At 38.3% G+C, this 20,886-nt stretch overlaps 1 protein-coding gene across 11 annotated transcripts in view; it reads left to right on the forward strand.

The window, feature by feature from the left end:
- The window catches only part of ARVCF (ARVCF delta catenin family member), a 247,023-nt gene that overhangs the window by 25,724 nt on the left and 200,413 nt on the right, over positions 1-20,886 (forward strand). The gene's annotated exons all lie outside the window — the stretch shown is intronic.

The raw sequence follows: 20,886 nt of genomic DNA on the forward strand, positions 1-20,886 counted from the left end.
GCACTCTAAAGCAGATATTCCCAGTTTGGAACTGATTAGAAAAGAGTTTGCTAAGCCCAGTCATTTTCTATTACAACCATGGTGATTATTTGTGTATTTAAATGTAACAAATTTCCTCCTAAAAATAATTAGTGTTTGTTTTGTCCCTCTTTATTTGACTTGGAAAGGGTTTCTCCGATGGGAAAACTGTCCTGATTTCCACCAAAATGCACATCACAAATAACTGCTCATTTTAGGGCAATAGAGTTTGAGCTCGCATCAGTGAGAACTTTAATGGAACATTAATGATGCTTGACCTTGTCCCTTCCACCTTTCTCTTTTCCTTATCTGTGTTGAAGAAGAGTGAATGAGTTTTGGGAGAAGTTGCTCACAGTAGCTTTCTCTCTTGCTGGTTCCCCAGTGCTGGGTCCCCTCCTTTGCTGCTGCTGAGCTGTGCCTGATGCTCTCTGCTTTGCTGTGCAGTGACATTCCTGGTGCCACACTGAACAGAGGAATGTGCCATTCAAAGGCAGTGCAATAGAGAATGGGACCTGGGAGGTTTATGGAGTGTCCCCAGCTCTCCTCACCAGCCCAGGGTGGAGACAGGCTCAGCACATGCTGAGCACAAATCATTCTGAGGCTCCCTGCACATTTTTCTCTTCTTTATCAGTCTCTTACTGGGATACTGTGAAGTTTCTTGGTCCTTGGGTATTATTTCCATGTGCGACCATGCAACTGAGCAATTGTAGCAATACCAGAGTTCAATTTAACAGTATTTCTTCAAGAGCTTGGGTCCTTGACTGATTTGTAGAGGACAAATGAAAAGAGCAATTGCAAATGGGTTTCTGTGCTATTAGAGCTCTAAACAACTTTCCCTCTTGGCTGTGTGTCAGATCATACCTCAAGGAGGGATGGGTGGGCTATGAACCTTAAAAAGATTTAAATATTTAAGTGCAGGGTCAACTTTTCGTATCAGTGGGTGTTCTAAACTGGTCTTGGAGTGCTCAGCAGGAATAATTTTCTTTAATATTTTCAGGTAGCATTGAAGGTGGTAATTGAGTAGCAAGTGTTTTGAGTTCTTACATTTCTTAATAGTATTTCCCTATAATTTACTTTAAATTTTACTATAGAACCTCGGTTTTGGATTAATTTTAAAAAAAAGTATTTGCAGCTCGTTGTGCTGTGGGGAAAATTTGTAGCTAGTATATCAATAGCTGCACAAAAACTGGTGAGCCAGAGAGTAAACCAAGCCAGGAAAAGAAGATCTTGTAAAGGAGAGACATTAGCATAGAACTTCCTTCATTACTCAGCTATTTTAGGGTATTCCATCAATGCATAACATTAATCAGTGGAAAGGGAACTACTAACTTATGGCTTCTATCCTGTAGATCCTTGAAGCTGTGTAACCTCTCTTCCATACACATTTGTAGACTTCACCTGTTTCTGGAGCTACCAGTTCCAGCATACTGCAGCACTGGCCATTCTCCTCAGTGACAGCCCCTTTTTTTTGCTTTTTTCCTCTCATGTGTGCAGAAAGTGGCAGGCTTGAATTGATTCTGGCAAGAACCCATAATAGTTGATGCAAGAAAGCTGTCATCTTCTGGTACACAGAAGTGGTTTCTAGATGTGAAATCCATGCCTTGATCCTTTGCTTCACCTGCTGCTTCCACGGCACTGCTTGGGTTCAGTCTGTCACTGAAACATTGCTGCTGTGTTATTTACAGATGGTTCTCTGTGGCTGATTTATGGCTCAGTGGGGACATGACTGCCTGGTGTCTTCATTTCTCTATTATTTCACATATGAAAAGGATGTATTAGCCACTATTAAAGAAGTAGCCTTATCAAAGAGAAAAGATGATAACAAATAGCCGTTAAGGTTCCTTGAGGACGGCTAATTGTGAGAAATTGGGAGGAACAGCAGAATGGAAAAGTTTAAGTGCCAGTATCTCTGGTCTCCTGTTTAAGCATCAAGCCTGCCTTGTATAATAAAAGCTATTTATAAATTGCTGCTCTGTTAAACGTGTACAGAATTTTACGATGCATAAATTGGGAAGCGGAGCCAGCTAAGGGACTTAGCAGAGTGATGAATGGATGACAGGGTGCAAGACTGAAACTGTGTTTTATTCATGGATTGTGAGGTCAAGAAGAAGAACTGCTGGGAAGGACTGGCAGTTGAAGGAGAAAGATACAGAACCCAAGAGATAAAGAATGCAGTAATCTGAGAATTATCGAGCCACATTGTCACACTTCTTTTTGACAGTTACAACTCCAGGTAGTAGCTTTTTATTTTTACTTTGCTGCATTTTCATGAGTTATTTTTGTTCTTTCTCCCAGTTCCAATTGCATCACTGTCATCAGCTGCTTCCAGTGTCACAGCCCTAATTCTCCTAAATCTTAGTAATTTATTCTCTTACATTTTAAGGAACAGGTAAGAAAAGGGGTTTTTTTCCCCCCCCACACTTTTCTTTTGATCCGACCACCCACCTCCACCCATTTACAGTGTAGAAGGTGTGTTGTCATGCAGTCCTAAATCATAATCTTGATCTGGGGCCCGGCTAGAAGTTCATTAATCTGTTCAGTTTGGGCTGAACTTGTCGGAGCTCAAAAGATTGTTAGAGGCTGATAACTCATTAAGATGGTGTTTAATTCCTTGTTCATGCAGATATTCTTGAGCAGAATGCAGTTAATGCAAACTAATTCCAAACACATGAGTTTAAACATTGGTTTGGAATCATTATTTGTAATTTTGTCACAGGATATGTTCAGCCCATAGGTGCATTTTATATCCACAAATACCACGGAGAAAAAGAAACAAATCAAAATGGGACTAGAATAGAGCTGCTTTGGACCAATTAATGAAATCTGATTTCCTTCATAAATTTATTGTAGGGTCTTCCTGTATTTAATTTAAAATTGGCAGATATATTGTTTAAGGAATATGTGGTTGCACTTTTAAAATGCTTGTTTTTCTCTTATATGTTCTCTGTGTCTTGCATCTGTGAGGATTTCTGCCAAAAACCATTGGAAAGGAAATTAAAGAGGCACTCGAGATAATCATCACACAGAGAACAATTCCCTTACCTAGGAGCAAATGAGAAAATATACCCTGATCAGTTTTACAGTAGCAACAGCCTTTAGTTTCCTTCTAGTACCCTGTGTGGTATCTAAGAAAACAGGTGAAGTAAAGAATTTTGATGTTTAGGGAAACTGCAGGACTTTATTCATGCAGAAATGACAAGAGATTCACTTTTACAAGCCCTAGTATCCTGACATACTCTTGCTATTGTCAGATTGTAATGCTCTAATTTGAATTTTAAAAAATTGTAGGCAAGCAGTATTTAAAAAAAAAAGAAAAAGACAATATTTGTTTGTGATTCTTTATAAATGAAATACATCTGACAGTGCCTGCAGTGTTGGTTTTGGTCTAATTTGTGTGTTGCAGACTAATGGTATTTGCTGACCAGATTTTATTCTGCTTTTGCAACCAGGGTTGCTGAAGACCCCTTCAGAGCATGGAGGGAGTAGGTTGAGAGTGGGTTCATTCTTTTCATGGCATCTTTTACAGAAGAATGGTGTATTTCTGGGAAAGGCCTGTTGCTCCCCGGGTTTGCAGTATCAATCTGATGAGCCTGTAGTCTGGGATTGGATGGGTGGGATCCGCTGCAGTTATTCCAGTGGAGCTGACAGACCATGTGGGCATTCCTCTTCTCTGGAATTGTTCTGGGTGCTGCCAGGTGTAGCAGGAAAACTGGCTGTGCTCTGTGAAAGGTTTTGCTCGGCGCTCCCTTAGTTCAGCAGTGTAGCCTGTAACTTAGTCTGCTAATTTTACCTACGTGTTGATCCAAAATGTGACAAACTTGTTTGGTGCATCTGTCCTCACTGGTTGGACTAAGGTTCTTCACCCTACAGTGAGCAGTAGGATTTAATTTTTTTTTCCTATATCAAGTGCAATTTGAGGGGAATATTAAAGTTTGTTTGCACCAATAGTACCTTGTGGTTGGAATAACATGAATGTCTGTTCTGCAAGTACTGGCAAATACAGCCTGCACACTAAAGAGAATGCAAGGGGGGCATGGTCATTGTTTTGTGAATGATTCTAAATCTTAACTTTGAAGTTAAGGAACTATTAGCTCTATTGTAAAATTAATATTTTTGAAAAAGAAGTTAGGCCAGGATTTCCCAATGGTAATGATTTGATACTTGTCTTCTAAACTGTCAGTGATGTTTCTTTTAGGGGAGCATATTTTTGCTAGCTATTTATTTTATGCATAAAGGTAATATAGCTGTATGAATATTATTATTAGTGTTAGCACTGTACAGTAATCAGAAATTACTTTCCCAGCACTCTCGATAAAATTTTAAAGTTAGGTGTAAGAAGCAGCCTTTCAGTTTGCACATTAAGCAATGTGAAGCAGTACATATGAAATCCCATGCAATTTTTCACTTTTTACACTGTTCAGAGTAGGAAACCATTTTGCCATGGAATAGGACTGAGTTTACAGTAGTTGATAACAGCACTTCTTGGAAACACTACAGAGATGACATTGCCTATTTCCATATATCACAGTTGGCTCACTAAGTGCCGTATTTTCTCTTAAGTGCTTTCCCTGCTGTTATTTCCTCTCTGAAAAGTTGATGGTTGAATCAGTCCCTAAAGCAGAGTGCCCTGGGAAGAAGCTAAGGACACCCAGGAAACAAGGTTAGTCTCAGTGCAGGTGTTGGCTTATCCATGTGCTGGATTTACATGCTGTGGTGCAATCAGCTAAAATGATGCAGTGAAGAGAATTCATTCTTTTAGTGTGTTTTTACTTTGTGCTTTCTGTTTATGGGATTTTTATGGAAATTAGTGGACATGCAGCATTATGCATTTGGCTTGAAACGTGAAGTGGGAAGGAGAGTACATGATGTCTTACACAGAGCTCTGGAAGGAAAGCAAATGGCATGCCTACCTGAGAATAAAAGGCTCACTACCATGGTGTTTAATGTGTTTTCCCAAGAAAGCAATTACATATTTTAATCCTGAAGTCTGTGAAGTATATGCATTACATGTGTCACTTCTGTATACATTGTTTTGCTTCTCTCTGGATTTGACAAATTAGACTTGGTTTGGACGAAAGCCAAATAATAGGAGCCAATTTCATGCCTTGTGAGTTATTGAAGAGAATGTTTGGTACCTGAAGCTTCAGTTTGCTGGCTCCCCTCCCATTTCTCTTAATCCCTTTGGGAATCTTGGTTATAACTCTCTTTAAGAGGCTCAACAATTTCTGAACACTGGGTTACTATACCAGTGGAATGGAAGGAATTTTAAATACGATCTCTCTTTCCCCTGACATTTGTCCCTTTCTGGTTTGCAGTGTCCTTTTTGCTAATTCTAGAGAGCAACTCTATGAGATGAGAAAATATGCTTTGACCTTAATGGATCCCTGTCACAAAAACCACTATCTGAACTTGGGATCAGAGGATGTTCAGGGCAGTAATTTGATTTGTCTCTGCAATATATTTATTAAAGATTCCATGAGCTATTCTCTTACTAAAGCATGTGTTTCTCTTTTACTTGGTAAGGTGCCTTACCAGGCAGGGCTACTGGTTTGTGCAGTAGCAGCAGCGTGAGGAAGACAGACAAGTAAATTTGACATACAATCATGTTGTTGGAATGGAGTACACTTTGTACAAATGTGAACCTTTATAATAATTTGGGGCTGGATTTTGTTGCATACAGTCCAGTGAATTGCATGGGTTTATTGTGAGATGACCTATGTAGAGGGGTGATTTTAAGAGCACTGGAGATGCCTATTAAACTTACCTTAAAGGCTTTTATTTTTAATGGTTTGTTACCTTTCTTTGTATTTCTACTATTTAAGTTTACTAAGGTCTGAAATAGCAAATATTTTAAATGAAAGAAGATACGTAAAGATGTACTGAAAACATAATTTGTGAACCTCTTTGGAATTTTTGGGGATATAAGTATAAATAGAGAAAGTCTGTTAAAGCATTTTAAAGACTAAGAAAGAATAGTTTTCATGGAAAGAAATTACTCATTACATAACAAAGTGAATGTATTGATCGTACTTTAAGAAACAAAGGTCAAAATTTTCCTCAATTTACAAAAGATGCTGCATGGAAATGGTTTATTTAAAAGAAATTGGAATTGTATTAATGTTCACCACCTACAAATGTTTGTATAGCAGCTTTTGCTTTTGCTTTTCCTGAATAGGAGATGACTTCTGTAATCTGTGTTACTGTACACTGCAGAAAGTTTAATAATAGTACAGCTTTATTAGTGCATAAATCTCTGTTATGGCAACATAAATCTCCTGTGACAAACTTGAGACAAAATCATATTAATTGTGTCCTTCTGTTGACTTCAGCTGAGTCACGTACAGATTCTTTGACAAAATTAAGTAAGAAGAAATGCAAAGAGGCTGCTTGTCAGCTTCATCTTTATAGGCAAAGTAAAATAACTTAAAATAGGCAGTAACTGTGTTAACACTTCCTGGAGAGAAGGCGGTGTATAGATATTGATGAATTTGCCTCTTTCATGATCACAAAGTTCTCAACCACATTTCTTGTGTAACTAGCTTTAATGTAGAAAGAAAAGACTCTATTGTAATACAACCACAGTAATTTACATTATTATGTTGTAGCTGAGATTCCCAGCAAGATGGGCTGGAAGGTGAGGAAAATCATAATCTGGTAGCATAAACTCCTCAAGACAAATCTGTATCTCTTCTCAGTGTAGGTCCCTGTCTTTGGGGAATGCCATCATACTTTCCTCATGTTGCAAATGGCAGCCACTAATATGGAGCTTTGGATCAATGGCTGACTGTAGTTGCTTCCCCATGGTGCACCATAATGAGCTTATTTTCCATAGTGATTGTATTTAGGTGGGAGCAGTGTAGAGAGAAAAAAAAAAAACAAAGTGGAGGGATTATAAAGAAAGCAAGGAACGTGATTTAAAATCCTTCATGTGGAAAGAGGGGCTTAGAGATGCCTCTTTTTCCTCACTTTTTTGCATGGATACTCTTCTTAATTTTACTAACATCTCTAATGAACTCTTTCCAGTGGCCTTCAGTATGCAGGCAGGGATTTGCATGGAAGTGAGAAAACTTTCAAAGGTTAAAATTTGGTTTTAGCTTCTACTCAGTCTGGTTATTTTGGTTTTATTGTAATGATTTAGATTCTAAGAATAATTACCACAGCATCTGATGTGGATTAAGATCTGACAGGAGAGCTACTTTTAACCATACTCCTAAAAGTTCCAGTAACTTATTAATAAATTCAGTATTTAATTTGGCAAAACCTAATAATACTTATCTTCAGTGTTCGTAAGCTATGTAGTAGGCTGTGGAAGGAGTTTCTTTAGAAATTAAGGAGAAATAGCAATTTATAATGGAAAACTACATTCTTTGTCTGAGCTCTGTCGGGGTGTAGGTAATCAACTTCAGCATTGTGAATAAAAACCTGGAACAAGTGTTGGAGCAGTTCTTGGTTTTACAGTTGTTATTCCTCATTAGAAGCAGCTTATTTGTCTCCATATATACCGGGAAAAAGGATCTGTATTAATTTCAAGTTCTCAAAAACTTAATTGTTTTTAACAGACTTGTACTGTGCTACAGAGGTTAGATGTCATAACAAGCAGCATATATTGAATGCTAGATGTCAGAGTTGGGATGTGGGACTTGTGGCACTTTAAGAGAAGGATTGACAAAATGCTTGTGATTCCTGGAGCCAGAGACCATCAGTCAGTGACACTCTGTCTTCTCTTGGTAACACTGCAGCTCCTTGTTCTGAGACACAGGTCACCTTTAGGTCTAGACACGTGAAATTGTCACCAAGTGTAATCTTGTGTCAGGAGGCATCAGTGGTTGTGACCTTGGATGAATCATTTGTCTTATGAGGAATAGAGATGTTACTTAAGTAATGAAGTTATTATCTCAAAAAGTCTGGAGCATGTATTTTTCAGTTCAGGATTGAGGATATATAAGCATTCAGGTATTTTTAGGGACTCCAGTGGGTATTTTCTACTCATTCAGCAATCCTTTAATGAAATATGCTTTATCTTTCTTACCTTTAATATGATTAGTCATTTAATAACAAAATTAGATTCAAGAAGTTGTGGGAGAACTCATAAGTCCTATGAACATGTTTAAAATACATCGTAACTGATGTTTTCATCTAGCCTGGTGTTTGTCAACTGCCCCATCAGCGGTCACCTGCCTTGGCATCTGGGCAAAGCAGAAAGTTCTGAATTACTGTTCTCGTGTTCCTGTTGTATCCTGGTTCCTCTTTCCTCCTCCATATGAGAACTGGCTATTCCTGCTTTTTAATTTCTTGCTGCAAAGGGTAGCATGTATGAAAGCACAGGATCTTGCTTTATAGCTCTCATTGCTATGGACATGGATGCTTCATCCTCAAGTGAAATGCTGGGCAGGAATGATGCTTAATACACAGGATGTTACTACTGTGCAAGAATGCAGGGAATGTTTTGGCATTAACTATTTGCCAAAAAAAAAAAAAAAAAAAAAAAAAAAAAAAAAAAGTTGAATAGATCCAGCTATAAAAGTACTGAGATTTACAAACCAGAGAAAATGAGGCATCCTTTGCTCTTCATCCCCACATGTGCTGATCAGGGCCCAGGGAGTGGGAAACCCGATTCAGCACAGAGACTGTAAATCATCCCTCTTCCATCTCGGACAGGTGTTTACCAAAGGGTTTGCTGGCCCAGGCACTCTCAGTTTCTTTTGTCTTGCTTTCTTCCAAGATCTTTACATTGTCCCACCTTGCTTGCAATCTTCTGTTTGAGTTAGCTCCAGAATAGATTTGTGTGTCAGACTTGAGTTCAGGAAGTTGTCTTGCTGCTTACTTTGGAAGGATAGGTGTGCTTTGGTCCCATCACTGGAGAGGGTTCACTTTGAATGCTCGCTTTTGTGGAGGATCTAACCCACTGGGCAGTGCACCCAAAAAACTCCCTCTCATCCTTCAGTGCTGCTCGTGTGAGGCAGCAGGAGCACAGGAAGGGAGGTCGGGACAGCTCCTTTCACCAGGAGGGAGCTGCTGCCTTGGCTTGGCTGTTACTTGGAGTCACAGGCACAGAAGGAGGAGCCCCCCAGAGCTTTTCCATCACAGGGAGCTCCTTTTTCTCCTCTCTTTTTTGTGAATCTGGCCTTCATTTCACAGCTTTTGTTACAAGTCTGAAATGGAATATGTCATGTCAAAATGAAATTTTGAGAGGGCTTGAGCAAGAGAAGGAGATATTTCAAATTCAGTTCAATCTGCCAAACCGAGAAATCAATTATTCACACTGCCTGAGTTAGGACATAAAATGAAATAGTGTAATATTTTCACTTAACTTTTCTCTCAGTAGTTTTAAGCAGGATATTTTAGCTCAGATATATGGGTGAGGGGAGGTGTTGCTGTTGAGGTTTTTTTTTGTTAGTTGTGTGTTATTGTTTTAGGGATGGTGTTTGTTGTTTGGCAGGGGGATCTTTGGGGACTAGGATGTACAGAGCATTGACTGTGTGGGATGGCTCAGTGCTATGGACTAGAGGGGGGAAGGACACCTGAATTCCCAAGGGTACATAGTGAATGTGTGTATGAATGTGGTGTGAAGCTGAAGCCCCTCAGGCTGAGATCTGATGGGGGCATGATCCAGGATGTGGCTGCAGAGCTGACACAAATGAGCAGAACATAAGTATAAACGTGCTCTCAGTAATGGCTAATCTGTTTCACTAAAAGAAAATAGGTCACTGAATAGCAAGAAATGTAAAAATTATAAACTATGTATATTTCAACAAACGTGGAATTTTTCAGATCTAATATATGGCTCTTGGCAAAAGAAGTTTTAAAATAATAATTTAAAATAATTTTTAGCACCTTTTATGCCTTCTCTGAAAATATGCATCAACAATGGCTGATACTAAGAGTGTGTTCTGCATGCTTAGTCTTGCATCTAGCAATTCATACCTTAAAGGAAAATATGACTTAAGGGAATAATGCAGCAATTAATTGGAGATAATACACAACTCTAATGGTTCCTTTTAGTATGTTAGTGGATGCAGAAAGGCTTTAGCAAATCTTTGTGGTCTGAGAGGGTAAAAAGTGACTGTGCCCTCTTGAAGACCCACATATATAGAGATGGAATCAGCTTTGTTTTCTTCATTCAGTACCCCAGGCCAGCATGTGTCTCAAGCTCTTGCTGGGATTTAGTGCAGCGGCTTCGAGCTATTTATATTAGGATAGGAGGGAGTAAGCTATTCATAGCTAGGCACGAGTGGAAGGAGATGCAGGGAGGCAGAAATGGTGTTGGGATTAGGATCCTTTCAGTGGGCAGAGACTTCATTGCTTTTCAGCTCTCCTGTTTGTGATGAACCTTCATTTCCCTGGTGTCATGTCTGCATCTTGTTTTGGATTTGTCATTCCATCCTCAGTCCCTTTTCCTCTGAATTTTTGTCTTCCATATTTACTTTTCTATAAGACTCTTCTCCCTATCCATTTCCCTCCAGTTTCCCTCATAAGTTTTCCCTCACATGGAAATACTGTTTCTTATGTGTTCAATCCCATAACATTCTTCTGTGTTTCTTGGTATAGGGCACAACTTTTTGCCAACCCTTTGCATGACTTGTGCACTTAGAGCATGCTGTTTTAGTTTTCAGAGATGGGAGGCTTTAGGTGATAGGAAGACATTATTTTTTGTATTTTCCAGGATACAGATAGCTTCCAGATGGTGGTGTACTTGTTGTGCCATCTATCAGCCATTTCTAAGCTGGGGAGGAGGAAGAGCCTTCTACTTTTCCATGAAGTTCCCATACTACTCTGAATGGAGGAGAGAACTTTTAAGTAGTGATTCACAGTTGTAAATGTGGTTCTATAAAACTCTGACTTAATGTTTCCTTATATGAAGATACCATACGTTACAGAGATGGGAGATGTAGCTAAATAAGAAAATGTGGTTCTCTTTATCTTATTTTAAAAATGGACTTGATTCCACCAGAAAGATCTCATTTATTAAATGAGTAGGTGTTCTGAAACAATTTCAAACCTATTTATGGAACTTTAATAGAGATTAGATCTGTTTATAGAATTTCACAACTTTAATGGCAAAGTTCCACAAATGTGGTGGATCTTATTCTTTCTTAAATTCTAAATAGTTCTTCCATGAGAGATTTGTTGTCCTCTTTTCTTTTGGTTTTTCTCTTTATTCTATTAGTCATAGGAATTTGCTAACATTCCTAACTTTGAAGAGATCTAAAAATTGAATTTAAACCATTGGAAATGGTCTTCTGTCTTCCTTTTGCTTTATCTATTTACATGAAAAAGTCTGCGTTATTGACACTGTATCATATTTATTGTAGGTTCCTGGATCTTGTTGCCATAGTTACATCTGGTCGTCAGGAAGAGTTTTGCTGGGCTCAAAGTTATGCTAATTGACAGTTTCTTAGGGAGAATAATCCTCAAATTTCAGGGAATAATCATTCTTTCTTGCTCTAAAACTTGAGTTTTCAATCACAACAATATTCCCCCCCAACCCAATTTAACACCAAGACTGTGTGTAGTGAATTTTTCTTAGAGAATGTTCTTTTTTTTTGGATGCTTTTTGCTGTTTGATCAGTCCTCCTCTTGCTTTTGTCCTCTTCCCCCATCTCAGAAAACAATACCTCTTTTCTGATGCTAGTGTAGATTTTTCTGAAGAAGTGACAGTAATACAATGTCTGCCTTGAGTTTCAAGGTTCTGCTTTTTGTGGGTAATGCAACCTATTGTCCAAAGAAAGATAATCAGGGTTAATCACATGGAAAAGCAAAATATTATTACTGATGCATCATTAATCTCTCTTACATGCTCTTAAAGTAAATTTACATACTCTTAAAAATGGAAGAAAAAATACCCAAATGCAGAAAACCTCACCAGAACTTTGTTATTTGGTCCTGGACTTTGTCTCCCGTTATTCTTGAAGAAAAACGGGAAGGAGAAGCCAGACCGGTGAAAAACTGAAATGTTTTACTGCAGTTTCTTTCTAAACAACCCTTGGTCTCTGTAGATGGTACCTAACAGGAAGGCTAGAGCTTCAGGATTATCACAAATGCCCAAGATGGGATAAGATATAGAATTTGTTAATTTAAATTGTTTGAAGATATAATCAAGCTGTATCTGCCTTGAAATTCCAATTTACTTACTTTGGTGTAAACTCATTTGTGGTATGGTAGGTTTTATGTAGTTTCAAGGATTTTATCTAGTTTCAATGCCTTCTCCAGTCCTTGCCACTTTCATATGGTCGGATAAAATGCTCTTACAGGAAGGGCTTTATTGGAGCAGACACTTAGATTTTATGATGCACTTAGATGTTATATATTTAGTGTGTAACAATATTCATCTTGTAGTAGACTGGGAGAAAAGGAACCTGTTCAGCTTTTCATTGTAATGTCCACTTAATGCTATATATTCAAGGTGTTCTAGTCTTCTGGATGATACCCAATTAATATGTCAGACCTTGGGCACTTGTAAGTCACCAAAGTTATCAGCAGAACTTCTAAAACTAGATAAAGTCTAATTTGTCTCAGTGAAGAGGCAATTCAGAAAGGAATTACTGCAACTATGTCATTAAGCATGTCTGATGAAAGTTCTGATTTAAGAGCCTTTAAATGCTTTTTTAGGACTGTGATAACTAAAGACTTTGCAAAGCTAGAATTTTTATTGAGGAGCAAGATGGAGTCTTTGGCATCTGATTTCTGAACCTACCTGTTCACACAGCTTCACTCTTGAAGGGCTGTCAGCTTCTGGCTACCATGACTTAACAGTAACTGAGAACAATCACAAGTTCTGTCTGAGCCCCCTGTGCCCCTGAAACTGCTGAGGCTGGTGGTGTGAGGACCTTCCAAACAGGGAGAGATGAGTGGGAAGGTTTGAGATGGTGTGTTTAGGAAATGAGGGCTGGGCAGACAAACCTGTGTAAGTATTAGTGTGGATCTCGGGGTGGAGCAGGGCAGTGTCTGCCATGACACTGATGTGGAGTCCCTTGCCATGACTGAACTACTGTCCAGGCTTTGTGAGCTTTTGAATTTTCCTGCATTCAGCCCACCTTTCAATTCCTGCAGTGTGTGTGCATCCTGTTCCACTTCAGTTCCTAGAATGCATTTGTCAGACTGCTCCCTGGGCCTTGGAATGTGCTGTGCAGGAGCTGGACTGCCCAAGGGCTCTACAAACGCTTGGGGTTTTCATTTAAAGCTTGGTGACTCACTGGAGTACGCAGCACAACTTGCTGAAATCAGAGCTATGGTCTAATGAGTTCAGAGCCAAGAGCTCTGTATTCTGCCCCTCGCTCCTCCATTGATTTCCTGCAGCATTGCACATTTCATTTTTACTATACGAGTCTTTAATGGCACTTGTTTTAAACAGGAGAGAAATATGAAGAGGAATAGCAGTGATGGCTTTAATAATATTTGAAAGATTTTATGGATTTAAGTTTATAGATACTGGCAATCCTTGTCTGTGGAAGTGGTATATGAAAAAAATATTTTTACTATAATTTTCTGTTGGAATTTGATAGAGCAACAGTGGTGTTGAGATTGGCAGGGTTCAAAGGGTAGCTTACATGTTCTGAGTTTGAATTCAAAATACAGCCTCTGTGTTCTGTCCTAAAGCTGTAGTTCCTTTTTGCTATTGTTAGTCAGCAATTGTGTGCCTGTCTTCCCTTCTCACAATCTCTGAAAGGCTACTGTTCAAAAGTGGTTTAATATTCTTAAATTTAGTACCTTGTGTTAGCAATTTAAATTCGTAAGTTGTTTTTTTCTTCTTGATAATAACATGATATATAAGTGTATAGCATGTTTTTGCCCTGACTTTGCCTGCCCCTAAATTGCTTTCTGTTGGAATTTTTTGGATGGCTGCTTTTTTCTGTTCTTTTAATGCACTGTTCTGTGCATTTCTTTCAGAGAGTTGATGATTTAGACTCATGTATAAAAAGCAAATTTAGATAAAAATTTAGATACAAATTTTGATCATGCAGTGTACCAATCCTACTCTAACTTAAGTTAGCTTTATAATATTAACTTTAGAGAGATGAGGACAATTAACAGAATCCTCACATCCTAAAATGTTGGCATTTATTTGAAGAAGTATAATTTATATTTAACCATTGAAGTATTTAGAAAAATATACCTCCTATAATCAGTGCAAATTAAAGGTTAACATCCAGTCACTTCATTATTTGGCTTGTTGTATTTGCTACCAACTGAAACTTCTAATCAGTTCTCTACTACATGCATTCTAAATTTTACAGATTTAGTTGAATCTTTGCCTTTTTTCCCATGTGTACTTTAGAGCTTAGTTTTCTTTGCAGATTTACATAAAAATAAACTCTGAAGGCCTGGGGAAAGGACTCTGCTAAGAATGTCATGTTCCTGAATGCCTGCTTCTTAGGTCTTTTACTAGTGTCATATTAAAATTGGAGAGAAATTAGCTTCTGGTATTGTTTTAATTATGTAACAGAAGTGTGGTTTCTCTTCCTTTTTTGAGCACTGGATTACGCAATGACTTTAGAGGCAAATTTGTGTCTTTTTTTAAAGTAGTATTAAATTACTGATTTTCCACTACTTTGAAACTGTCTGCAGATAAGCAGATCTTAGAATTAAATCATGTTTAAATCATCAGGCTACTGACTACGTTGAAGTTGTGGGGATAGGACTGAAACTTTGTTCAAGTTTAACAGTGTTTGAATTGGGTATTTTAATTCAAGCACATCTTTTGTTCCTGAATTGGACAGGAGCCAAATTGTGCTGTATCTTTCTACTCCTTCAGGGAATTGTAGGCATTTACAGCTTTTTTTATGCATTAGTTGAGCATGCTACATTCTTTGGTTGTGCATAGGGGAAGAGAAGGGAGGAACCCATCTCTGAATACTGAGGCATGATACAATAAGCTGTAGACCATTGATAATGAACGATTTTTACTGACTTAAAATAGGTGCTCGGTAGCTTCGTGATAGAAGTCCTTAGATGTGGCAGCTGCTTTTAAAAGCTGGATGGTTTTATAAATATGTATCTTGATCTCAGTGACTGTGTCCCCAACAGAGAGATACAAGGTTCTGCTATCCAGACCCTGGCTAGGAGTGTAACAGCACATGGAACATAACTTTGCGAACAGGTTTGACTCTTTTTCCATCTTGACTGATACGGCAGTGCTTAGGTTTAATTTCTGGAGTTTTGTGGTTGTGTATAAATACTTCAGTCTCTCAACTTGTAATTAGCACCTTGGTTTTTCCTTTACCTGCTTTATAATTTTCTTCAATAATGTATGTGTGTGTTTATTACATTTCACAGGAAAGAAAAGCAAATCAGGTATTAATTTCTCCTGTTGAATAAAGAAATCAACTTAATGATGTTTTAAATATAAAGTATGCTTGCATAACTTAGTGTTTTGATTTACAGTGTTCTCTTCATCTGTTTATAGCCACCTGCTTCAGAAATTGGTTTGTGTCTCTGTCTCATGATTTTCTAACCCTCTTCTGAAGGTCACACTGACTGCTGGTCGAGGGGACCTGCTGCAGTTCTTAAGTTATGGCCTAAGTTTATATTACATGATTTTGATGCATGATGATCTGATTATGCAGTAAGCTACAGTGTGATTCATGAGATCCAATTTTGTGGTGCCGGGGATGTTATTGAAGCTGGTGCTCTGATTATGACTTTGTGACGTAATTTATGACATTATTTCCAAACCCATTTTTTCTTCCTTTTAGAAGATCACCAGTGTATATTCCTGAGCCAGATGACATTGAAGATCAGGTCATGCCCTTAAAATGACATTGAAACTTATATTTTTGAGTATTAAAGAGTATTAGATTCTGAAAAAAGAAATAGTAAGATATTAACAGCAGGAAAGGATGGGCCTCTTGGTATTAATAATTTATAAAGGTATCTGTCATGGTGATAGTATGTGTGTATGCTTATTTTTACATGTGTAATGTTTGCAATTGGCTCACTGTTTGAGGAGATTTAGAAGTAATCTTATGCTAACATTTTTGTCTCTGGAATGCATTAATCATGTATTTATGTGAGCATGTATATATGAATGTCATAAGTGACCTAATCTACACAGCAGATTTGGAAGCAAATTTAACTTTGGCATAGCAAAATATAGGGAGTGAAGAAACAGAAGTGCATTTTTTAATGTCAAGTGCAGTATGTATTTTTTAATAAGAAAGGCTATAAGAAAAAAAATGTTCAGCCAGAGTTTTCAAATGTCAGGTGTGCAGTTATGTGGAAAAAATATGCGTAGTACGTAACTAATGTGATTGGGATTCAGGGATTTGTTATGTAACAGAACTCAGGGATTTGTTATGTAATACATGCTTTGAATCTGCTCACAGCTGCAATGGAGTTAACATTTTTTCAATAAGACACATAATTGTACATGTTGCAGGCACTTTTTTGGTGTGTTGATCTTTCCTGAACAAAATTGCTAAGTAGTAAGGAAGCCAAGTAGCATAAAAGCTTTTGTAGAAAATATCTTAATCTTTCATTTTTAGTGTAATAACAACTCCATATATATTTTAGTGTAATAATTACTCCATGTATGATTTTATGTAAATTAAATGTATTTGCCATAGTCTGTAATTATATAGCTCTTTATGCTTAACTGAAGCAGCAGGTTATACGAAGTTAGTCAGACCACGGGTGTGTTGTGCGTTCATGATTTAATCTTTCATCTGCTGTCACTACAACTGACCTACCCTAGGAGTCTCTGTGTCTGTATTGTTTGTTAGTGGTTTGATGAAACTGCACATGTCAGATCATTCCTTAGTTTTTGAAGGAGTGTAATCCAATGCAAATATGAGCATTTGAATTGTTTTCTGTGAAGTTTAGTTAAAATGAAATAACTGGTATTTGGCTTTTGCATAACTCTTTCAGGCAGACAGTTCCATAACGGTGGCATCCAAAAACATCTTATTTAGGCTAGATGACCTAGGTCTTAGTTTATCTGGGCAATTCTTTGTCTAACCAGGTATGATTGAGAATTTTCTATTGGTTCTTTGTCTCTTACAAACATGGGAATATTGGAGCTACTTATCCACTCCCTGAAAGTCAGTGGAAGTTGATGTTAATGAGGGAAATGCAGAGCAGAGCTGTGATGAAGTCCACTGCAGTTTTCCTTAGGGTATTAATTACTTGCTGCACAGGGCTTGCTCTTGCTCAGGGCAAGGTGCTGGGAACAAAGCCTCAGGGTGTTTTTGCAACAGCAATTAGGCCTTTCCTCCTCTCTCAGCAGGAACCAAGGGGAATTCTTGCATCTTCTGAGGTGTGCCCGTGTCTGTCCTGTGCAGGTGGCAGAGGTTGGCTGCTGTGCTTTGGCTGCTGCGGGGCTGGGGCCGGGTGGGCAGGGCAGAGGTACCTTTGTTAACCCTCAGTGTTTGCATAGTTGTGCTTCCTCCTACTGCTGTGACCCAGGGCTGGGATTAGGATTCTGGGATGTGGCACATAGGGGAAGGACCTTCAGCTGAACAAAGGAATTGCTGCACTGAATGAGCAGGAAGGCTGTGGCTTGCTTGTGTATCCCAGTTAGGGGAGTGAAATCTCTGCTGGAAGTTACAGTGGCAGCAAGATGATGTTCTGCCAGAGCAGGCGTCCAGCCAGGCAATAAGTCCTCTCTGAATGTTTTCGTGTTTTAGTAAAGTCTAAGAAACAAGTTCTACTTTCAGATTTGTGCTTGTGTAAGCATGAGAAGGTACATGAAGACATTTCAGGTATTTATGATTCTGTGGCAGTTTACTCAATACAGATTTTGGAAACAGTCCTGTCTCAGGAGGATGTGTATAGGGTGTAGGTGAACACTTGGGTTTGATATTCTTGTACTTGTGTAAGAGCATGTCTTTGTTAAAGTATGTGTCTGACTCCAAGCATGTACCCTAGTTCCAGTAACAACAGATGAGATTTAGGTATACAGTTAATTATCCCACTGAAATGGCACCAGGTCACCAAATTTCTCAGTCTAAAACTGCATGTGGTTTCTTAAGTGTGTATTACTGCATCATATATTTCCATGTTACATGGAGAACACTTTTTTTCATTCAAAGTAAGAATATTAAGACTACTTCTATTCCTTTTAGCTTACAAAAAGGCAGGATATGAAGTATTAATTTATTTTAAATTTTATTTTTATAGGACAGGTGTTCTGATTTTGCCAGTGCATTTGACATTTCTAGTGCATAGTGGAGAATTGCTATAGGGTATATACTTCTAAAATAATAGACATTCAAAAGTTACTCCAACCTTTAACTCAACAAATAGCGTAATCTTTCTGTATACATTTCACCTATGCAGTTCTACTTTCTAAAAAGATGTCTTTGACCCTGAAGAAAGAATTAATTAAAAGTAAATTGAACATGTGTTTATTTAATGTACAGAACACACTTGCTACAAAGTCCTATTTTTGGAAAATGTAACTGACAATATAAATTTCAATTTCCTTTCCAAATAAATGGAGGAATTTAAGGATAAATAAAACAACTCTGTAAACTGTCTTTCATTGTTGTGTGCTGTAGCCATAATTAGTAGGATATTTGTGTACCAGGAAGAGTCCACAATGGTATTACTAGAATGAAAAGGTTTAGCATGTTTTCCATTCTGGTGTGGTGGCTGAGAGCCAGCACTGGAGCGAAATCCTGACACGGTGCTGACGTGTCTCTGCCTTGTACTGACAGGGCTTGGCTTTGATTTGTGTGGAGGGAGCAGTTGTGATAAGGAGCTCTGCTGCTTGGGGTTAGACACTGTTCACTGACCTGGGCCTTCTCATCCTGGCAAGGTAAAGTGGCCACTTCTAACCTGAAAACACACAAAACAATCTGATAACAAAATTCAGTGTGGTATTGCTGCAAGTTGCACAGATTTATGGGTGGACAGCTGCAGCAGAAGTGCTGCTTTGCTCACTAGCAATGCTGTAGCATGTTGAATAAACCCAATCAACATTTCAGATCTTCTGAATTTATGGTTGCTTTTGACCAAAAAACAGATGGTAGATAACATAAACTTCCTTTACTAGAAAACAGGTATTTAGCTTGCTTTTTATTTTAAATTTAAACATCGTTGTGCTTGAATTCTTCTAGTACCAGTGGGACAGTGGTCAGTGGTTCTCCAGTCTCAAATTATTATATATATCAAATATAATTGTTCAGATGCATGGTTTGAATAACACTAGCTAAGATCTTTTGTCACTCCTCTCTTTGGTGCTGTAACAATCAAACTGCATTTGTAGCAGGTATTACAGCCTGGTTACTCAGCTGCCTGAGCAGATGGACAGTTATCTTCGTGAAACAGAGAGCTGACTTAAATACCTGGCTGCATTTGACTTGGAGAAAATAGTTGTTAAGGGGCAGGTAGACATAACAGGCAGATTGTCAGGAGCAGCCAGGATATCAGTAAGGCACGACCCATCCATCTGGCAGTCAAAGTTAGGGTTTTTTTTTCCTCCTTAACATTCACAACTCAGATCCTGGAGAAAGCTGCACAAGCATGAAATCATTGGAATTCTTCAGTAATGTGTGTGGGTTGTAGATACAAGAAGTTTATATTCTGTGTATATTCATAAGCCAGTCTAAATTTGATTGTACCCTGGAACAGTCCCTTAGGTGTCTTGTTGCAGCTCCATCTTTTCTGGCACACTCATTAATCTGAAGGTGAATTATCTGAGACAGAACCCAGAAACTCTGGTTTCTTCAGAGGGGCATTTCCCTCTCCTTAACAGATGTGCTTTTCAGCTTATTGGTCTCCTGTGCAGCTCTGTTTCAGGTTTCCCTCATCTAAAGTACAGCTTTATAATGCTTAAAAACATTTACTTCATTACCTATTGGTTTTATGCTTTAAGTACTAAAAAGAGAAGCAGCCTGGCCTACTCCTTTCTTCATTTTCAGATACAAATGCCCAAAACTTTTATGTATTCTTACTGAGTGTCCTTTTTTTTTTGAAGGGGGGGGGGTATTTTTGGTTTTTTTCTTGGGTTTTTTTGTTGTTGTTGTTTTTAAAACCTTGATTTGCACCCTTCTTGCAAGTCCTGCTAAGCTTCCATTTATTGAAGAAATAGAAATCTGATTATACAGCTTTGGAAAAACTTATATATTTATGGCATTTACGCATGTCTTGGGAAGACACAGTTTTTTCCTAGCATGCTCTTTGCCCCTATTATTTTCATCTTCCATTTCAGTTTTTCATGATATCAGGTGTCTGCAGTAATGCTCTGCACTTGAAGTGAGCATGCTGCTCAGTCTTTCAGAGGATTTCATCAAATTCAAAAGAACTCATCACAGTAGTGAGCACTGTGCTGAGCTTTTCTTTGTACACATAAATTAGGAGATCCACGGCATTGGCTCAGCATCTTTATCTTCTCTGTAGGACATAGCATGTTGCTTCAGCACCACGTACTAAGCAGTGGTACTACCCTGTGCCTGTGGAGAAGGCTTTATTCAAGATACCAGTGTGTTTTAATCCATCTGCCTTCAAGGCAACACCACTGGAACATAAAAGTTAGGAATTGCATGAATATTAATACCAGCTCTTGATGTGACAGGTACCATAGCTTATTTGTATAGTATGGTACTTAGAGAATCTGAGAGACATTTTTAGATGAAAATGAATTTTGACTTTGTCTACTGCTGACAGATTAAGGTTATTTAAGATGGAGTATTTTTCAGTTTTGGGGCTTTCTTGCAGAATAAGTATTAACTCTTAATTTGCCCCAGGAGACTAAAATACAAAAGTTTGTTCTAACAGATGTGAAGTTTCAGTGTGAGACTTTGTCCCAGGTAAAACCTGTTGACGTGATGTTGAGGAAATAGTTCACATCTTGTTATGAACGTCACAATGGTCTGTATTGCCAGAGGTGGGATGCCTGATTTCAGAGGTGGGATGACAGCTTTCTGTTGG

The sequence above is a fragment of the Catharus ustulatus genome, chromosome 18, assembly GCF_009819885.2.
Source record: "Catharus ustulatus isolate bCatUst1 chromosome 18, bCatUst1.pri.v2, whole genome shotgun sequence".
Classification (NCBI taxonomy): Eukaryota; Metazoa; Chordata; class Aves; order Passeriformes; family Turdidae; genus Catharus; species Catharus ustulatus.